Below are 6,960 nucleotides of genomic sequence, written 5' to 3'. Positions count from 1 at the left end.
AAATGATGAAGTATGTTCATCTATCAGAATCTATTTTTTTTTAAAAAAAAACAACTTGTAATCGCTCTTTCGGATTCCAATGCAAATGTCATGCTTTTTATTTGCAGTGTTTTTTTTTCTTAACCATTATTTGCAGTGTTACATTGTCGTTCTATACTGTCATTATGAAGACTGAAAAATAAGTAAGAAGCATTGAATACCTACAGTACATATTTGCATGTAATGTAAAAAATGACACACATAAGAAAATTGGAACTTTATACTCAAAATTTTTTTAGAACATAAAGGACTACAAAAAAATATCATAAACTAGGTATTGTTAAAAATGATCAGCAGTTTTTCATTAACAAAATCAAAAGATAATGCAGACAATCTGCAGCATGGAAGAGGAGAAAAAGGCATAAAATTATCCCTTATACGAGGTCTTAGCCAGACCCTGCAAAAGATCTCCTTTAACAACGACTAATAGGAAGAAAATAAACAAAAATGACGATTTTACTAACAATATACATCCTCCCTGGAAACTTATCAAGTACTACAAGTTCAAGTCTATTATTAATTCTATTAAAAATAAGAAATTCCGTTGGATGAGCCTTTTTTTTGGAGTGTGAGGATCTGGTTTAACATATTCTAGAGTTATATCTTAAAATGTGGTTGCACAATTCACCGCCACGCAACACCTCTTTCTCCATAAGATGACACGCGTCAGGTGAATAGTATGCCGGGTAAGCAAGCTGTCAAGCCCGGCGTGTGATTTTCTCTGCGCAAACCCGGAGTGTGATATGTTGTCGTCAACAAAGTACCTAATCTGATGAAGATTTATTTGAAAGAAACTTGTCAAAAAATTCAAATAGAAACAGAAAATTGCAGTACATAGATACATGTGAAGAAAATAAGAACTGAAAGCCTAGTACATATTAATATGTACTAAGACATATTGATATGTATTAAGTAAAAACCTATGAAATACCGATATATATTTAGCCAAAACCTACTAGTTATCAGAGTACATATACATATGTACTGTGAAAAAAATATACTGAATTGTCAAAACATAATATGTACTCTATATATGGAGATGTACTTCCAAAACCTTGCAAAGATAGTGCCTTTATCTCCATGCTTGCCCCTTCCTATGCATATTTTTTAGTCATTTCCCTGCAGTCCATCAAACGCATAGTTCATTTCCATTCCGATACATCAAAATATGTACTTAATTGAAAAAACAAAAACGGCATATTAGATTTATAAACTTAGAGATCTTAGACAAAAATGGATACTATTGTAGATGCCCAACAAACATATTACTTTCATTATATATCACATATATACTGTTGGATAATGGAAAAGTGAAAATTCGCTCAGTACTTTATTATGTCTCTCAACTATTCCTAGTGAAAAAATATTTTGACTAAAATTAGTCTAGCAAGCTTGCACCACTGAGCGCATCCATTTCTGTAATAGATTTGACATGAAGCTCTTGTAAACATAGTACCAATACGTTAAATATAAACAAAGGGTTCAAATAACTGACTTACGGTGGACAGTACTCACGTAATTGGAATGAATGTACACAAAGTTCATTTTAACTTGGTACATATGCTTGAGTGCGCTACTGCATTACCATAAAATTTATGATTTAGCCATCGTTGTTCAAGAATTACGAAGGATAAAACTCAACCAAACTGATTTTCCTTAATACTAAAAGTTACAAACATGAGACAGAGATGAATATTCCGTCATATTAAAAGCTGCAAATATGATTTTCCTTCATATTATACCAGTAGTTGAGTAACCAATATGATCTTGATCCATTCAGTTAAATAAATTTCTTGTTTACGAGGGGGCGCTGCCCCCTCGACCCTCGTTAAGAAGTCTTAATTATATATTTACTCTTGGATACGCACCACAAATCTAGTTATGTATGATTCAGCAGTACATATTGATATGTACTGAAGGATAAAGTGTATGATCGATCCCACAGTACATACCGATATGTACTAAAACCAAACTCAGCCAACTACAATACATATTTATATGTACCAAGTGAAAACCCACTAAAAACGTAACTCAACCAACTACATTACATATTGATATGTACCAAGTGAAACCAAGTATATACCGATATGTACTGAGTGAAACCCTAGTAGATTGATCAATGTATTATTTGATCCAAAAGACCTGATAATTACCAAAAGTATGCTTCAATACTACTAGTTTTGGGGTTACATATTCAATGACAAAATTTGTAGTGACAAAATACGAATATGTATTAACAAAAATGCTATGAAACTCAATTTCAGGTAAACATAACCCTAATGATATGATTGCCTATGATACAAAATGAGATGCTCTTAAAACGGAAAAATCTACCCTACAGTACAAAATGTCAAGATCAATTTGTACCTCTTGCGAGTCTCGGGTTTCCTTTGCAGCAGTACATATTGATTTGTACGTAGTGAAACCCTAGAACATATTCACATGTACAGAGTGAAAACCTAGTACATATTGATATGTAGTGATTAAAAACTTAGTAAATATCCCCCGTATTGTTGGATAACCACATATTCACATGTACAAAGTGAAAACCCTAGTACATATTCACATGTACAGAGTGAAAACCTAGTACATGTTGATATGTAGCGATTAGATACTTACAGGAAAAAAAAGTTTCATGTTGATATGTAGCGATTAGATACTTACAGGCAAAAAAAGTTTCATATTTTTAGCATCTTAAATCCAAAGCTACAAGGGTTCAGCCAACTGAAGAGATGCTGAAACTAAGATTAAAATCATATGAGTTCCGTATCTTCACTAACCCATTCGATTCGTCTTCCAAAGAAGCCTCAGTTCTGAAAACCGGCAAATCAACGCATTGATATGTACTGTGTAAAAACCTAATAGGCATTGATATGTACTGCATAAAAAGCTAGCAGACATTAATATGTACTAAGTGAAAACCTAGTACGTATCGATATGTACTGCATAAAAACACAAAAAATAGGTGTTAAAGCGCGAGGCGACTTTTTAAAACCATGGCTTGCACCACTAATCTAACATGCTGATTAAAGGTAATTCGAGTTAACTAGTGATTTTCCAAACAAACTAATAACAAATTCACCATATGAGACTTATAATGAGTAACATACACACGAATGTCTAAGGTATAAGTCATATTCAACCCTTTAGCCTTAAAAGCAACGCACAATTAAAATTTTGAGCCTGGTAATATCTAAGGTATACAATACCACTGCAAGAAACATCAAACGAACAGGAAAAGGCTATTGAACGCATTAAAATCTCAAAAAGGAATCCACTTGTATTCTAATATGATGATACTTCCAATTTACTTCGGTATTCCACTCAATCCCTCGCAAGAGGCAGAGCAAACTAGTCTAGTGATGGTATAAAAATCAAATATTGAGCCTGGTCATGTAAACTGATCCAAATTATAATACATAACACAAACCAAAAAACTTAAAAAAGCAAAACTATTGAAGATAGTAAAAGCAGGTCACCTGAAAGATATCAGCAAAACTCTTTTGCTTACCGGCAAGTCCTTCTAACCTAGAGAACCCAATGAGTCCATTACAATCACTCCCATGGAAGAACCTTTTATCGATTTCAGTATCAAATTCATTCAAAACAAGTAGATCCAATTCAATTAAAACAAGGTATGAATCTATGAATCACAAAAAGATAGAAAAAAACAGATCCAATTCGATTAAAACTCATAAATAAAATAGAAATTAAGAACAAAAAAAATCAGATTTGATGAGATAAAACCTAACTTACCATAATAACGATTTGAAAAACCTAACGAAAATCGCCATCAACACAGAATAGATCGCGAAATCGTCATCATCAGAGAAGAGATCGAGAACTCTGTTTGTATAGAACTGAAGTATATCATCTCTATCGGTATTATACACAAAGGGTGATTTCGGCATTTAAGAAAAGGCAGCATAACGTCTCGCACGTTTTATGGACGACCGGGTAAAGAATCTGGTCCAAAAAACATGTTTTTGGACCAGCGATTAAATTTATTTTAGTACTGGACCACACACTAAGCGGTTCTTCTAAAACTTGATTAACCAGTAATTCCTAGATCACAGAAACCCACCACCATCAATCAATCATTAGTATCTTAATTTGGAACAAGAAACATTACTCATCATTTTCTTCTTAGCAAAGTGTTGGTGATCAAGAAACTACTCGTCACAAGAAGAGTTATAATTAGTGCACTGTTCTGGTTATTATAATGGCAGAAAAAGATGAAATACAACGTAGCAGTTCAGATGATCATGATTCAGATAATAAGGAGGTTTCTGAAAAGCCGTCTCAACTTATCATTGAAGAAGGAAGTAGTAGCAGTTGTAGTATTCCGCAAGAAGATGAAGATAAAGCAGCTTCTACAAATCAAGAAACAAGTAGTTCAGATTCTGTTGTTGTAGAGGAACCGCAAGAAAATATCCAAGAAGAAGAAGAAGAAAATCAAGAAGCTGGAAATCAAGAAAATGAAGAAGCTTTATTAGAGGTTACTACTGTTTTGAGTTTTGTGATCGATCAATTCCATGCTACTATCAGTGCGATTCTTATATTCTTGATCGATAAAATCTATGCTATGATTGCTTTAGAGCAAATATATCTTGCTTCCAGAGCTTTACTGCAATCTCATGGATCAGAGTTGGAGACGATTATACAACGGCGGGAGTTATTAGAACAAATGGTCGAAAATCATTTCTATAACGATTTCCAGAGACAAAATTTACAGGAAGCACTTGGTAGGTGCAGGATATATGAGAGCATTCTGAGAGAAGCAAGGACTATCACTCAGAATGAAACTAGGGTTTTGCATTCTATATTGTATGGAAATAACACACAACAAGGGTTGGCAGAGTTACATGTAATCCATCAACAGTTGACGAGTGTTGGGAATGGTTTGATGGATCAGTTACAGATTGCTAGGGAATTGTCTCAAGAGATGATGGAAATGGTTGACGAGATGGAGCTGCAGTAATGGATTAACCACCTCACTATCCAAGAAAACAGTAAAGCTTAATTCTCCAACTCAAATATTTGTGTCTTTAAAGAAGATGATTGCAGTTTCTTGTTCAGTAGGGAGTTAATAGTGTATGTCCAGAGATATCCAGTTCTTTTGATGATGACCCAGAGAGGTTTTTGATTTTTGTTCCAGCATTAATGGGTTCTTGAATTGACCCTCCCAGGTAGTTTGTTTTCTTCTTTAATGGTGGGGGTTTTGAGACAAATCTGGTCTCATTTAGTGTCAATTGTTGTTAGTTAGGAGTAGTTTCTGTTGTGGATATTCATATTTTTGTTGAAATGGTGTTAGTATGTCATGTCATACTTGTAAACTCTCCGTTTGGGATTCATATATGAATTTGTAAGTGAATTGAACTATTGTACGTTAGCTGAGAAATGAATTTCATATTAAATTTATCAGTTCTGTCATGTGTTATAGTCTTAAACAATAAGGAATTTCATCATCCAGGTAAAATGTTGCCAATATACCGCAACAGAAACAATAAATCATCTGCAGAAAAGTTTTGCACCAATTGCAGCCATTTGTTTCCGTTTCTTTCAAGGCCTATACAACTTCTTGAGGTCCTCCTCATTAGCATACCAAGCTGGTACCAGTTGCGACGCAAAAGGATAGATATCCTTATAATATTTCTTTATAGTGAATGGCTTAACTCCACTTGCATCAGAAACATCCCCAATCTGTTTTCTGTCATCGGACAGTTGAGTGATCATGAAAATAATCGTCGCTGCGACTGTCACGGGAGCTGGAGTCCTCCTAATATCACATTCTTCAGTCTTGGCAACTGCTTCTTGAGCAGCTTTCACAGCTTTATGACCCATACCAAGAAGAGAACAATAACGCCTCACGAAATCACCAGCATCCGTTGTACCTTCAGTGTCCCCATTTCCAATTTCCTCCAAATGTTTACTAATATCCGAATTGGCACGTCCTAATTCCTTCCTGGTCACGCCATTCGCAACGGATTCAATCTCTTTCATCGTTCTCGGTTTCTCTAGTCTCTTGCAAGCAACAAACAAACAAGCAGCAAACATTGCTTTCTTATTCCCCCCTTTACTACTCTTCACATCCTCCATCTTCTTATAAATCTCATTGGCCAAATCCTTTATAGTAGAAACAAGACCCAATCTGTCAGACATCGCCTCAATCGCCTTGAACGCCTCGATAAGGCCCTTGTCAGGATCTTTCATATTTGCTTGATTAAACCGCCTAAAAGAATTAGAAGAGGGATATTCACCGCCCTTATTAGGCATGGAAATCAATGTGGTTAAACCATTCTTAGACAGCAGAGGATTTGATTTATCCCCAACACGATGAGGATCATTATTAGCTGGTTCGTCAGCGAATGTTCTCCATTCGGCTGTGTCATCAATTAAGTGGTCTTCTAATACAAGGCCACAGTCGGAACAAATTGTGTCTCCGGTCGAATGATCAGATATCACGGCCGTAACACTTTTGCAATCTGAACAGTAAGATTCCTCCATGATTTAGAGCAGATGTTATTTTGATTTTTCACAGTCAATTGTTTAACTTCAAGCCCTCGTTCTTGTGCTTTCTTGAATTTGTGTGCTTCGCCTACGCCTAGAGTTTTGGTGGTGTTCGCAGCAGAGGAATGTTGATACAAAAAAAAAAGAAAGATTTATGAGACCCTACGGCAGTATTTATAGGCAAAATCAGGTCGTGTTTTTGGAAACTAACTGTTATTAGGAAACTTCGTGTGCTTTGCCTCGAAGAGGAATGTTGAAAGAAAATAAACGAAAGATTTACGAGACCCTATAGCAGTATTTATAAGCAAACTCAGGTCGTGTTTTTGGAAAGCAGCTGTTATTAGGAAATTGGGCTTGCCGCCTTTGCGCTGAGGCCCGCGACTTTGTTTCCGTATTTCGGCTAGAGAAAGG

General features: G+C 35.4%; 1 pseudogene; it reads right to left on the bottom strand.

Annotated features, from left to right (window-relative positions):
- Positions 1–5,601: 5,601 nt before the first annotated feature.
- LOC113361186 lies at positions 5,602–6,546 on the bottom strand (annotated as a pseudogene).
- Between the last annotated feature and the right edge of the window lie 414 nt (positions 6,547–6,960).

The sequence above is a fragment of the Papaver somniferum genome, chromosome 3, assembly GCF_003573695.1.
Source record: "Papaver somniferum cultivar HN1 chromosome 3, ASM357369v1, whole genome shotgun sequence".
Classification (NCBI taxonomy): domain Eukaryota; kingdom Viridiplantae; phylum Streptophyta; class Magnoliopsida; order Ranunculales; family Papaveraceae; genus Papaver; species Papaver somniferum.
Note: the sequence above shows the minus strand (reverse complement) of the source record. Positions and strands in the feature narration are given on the sequence as shown.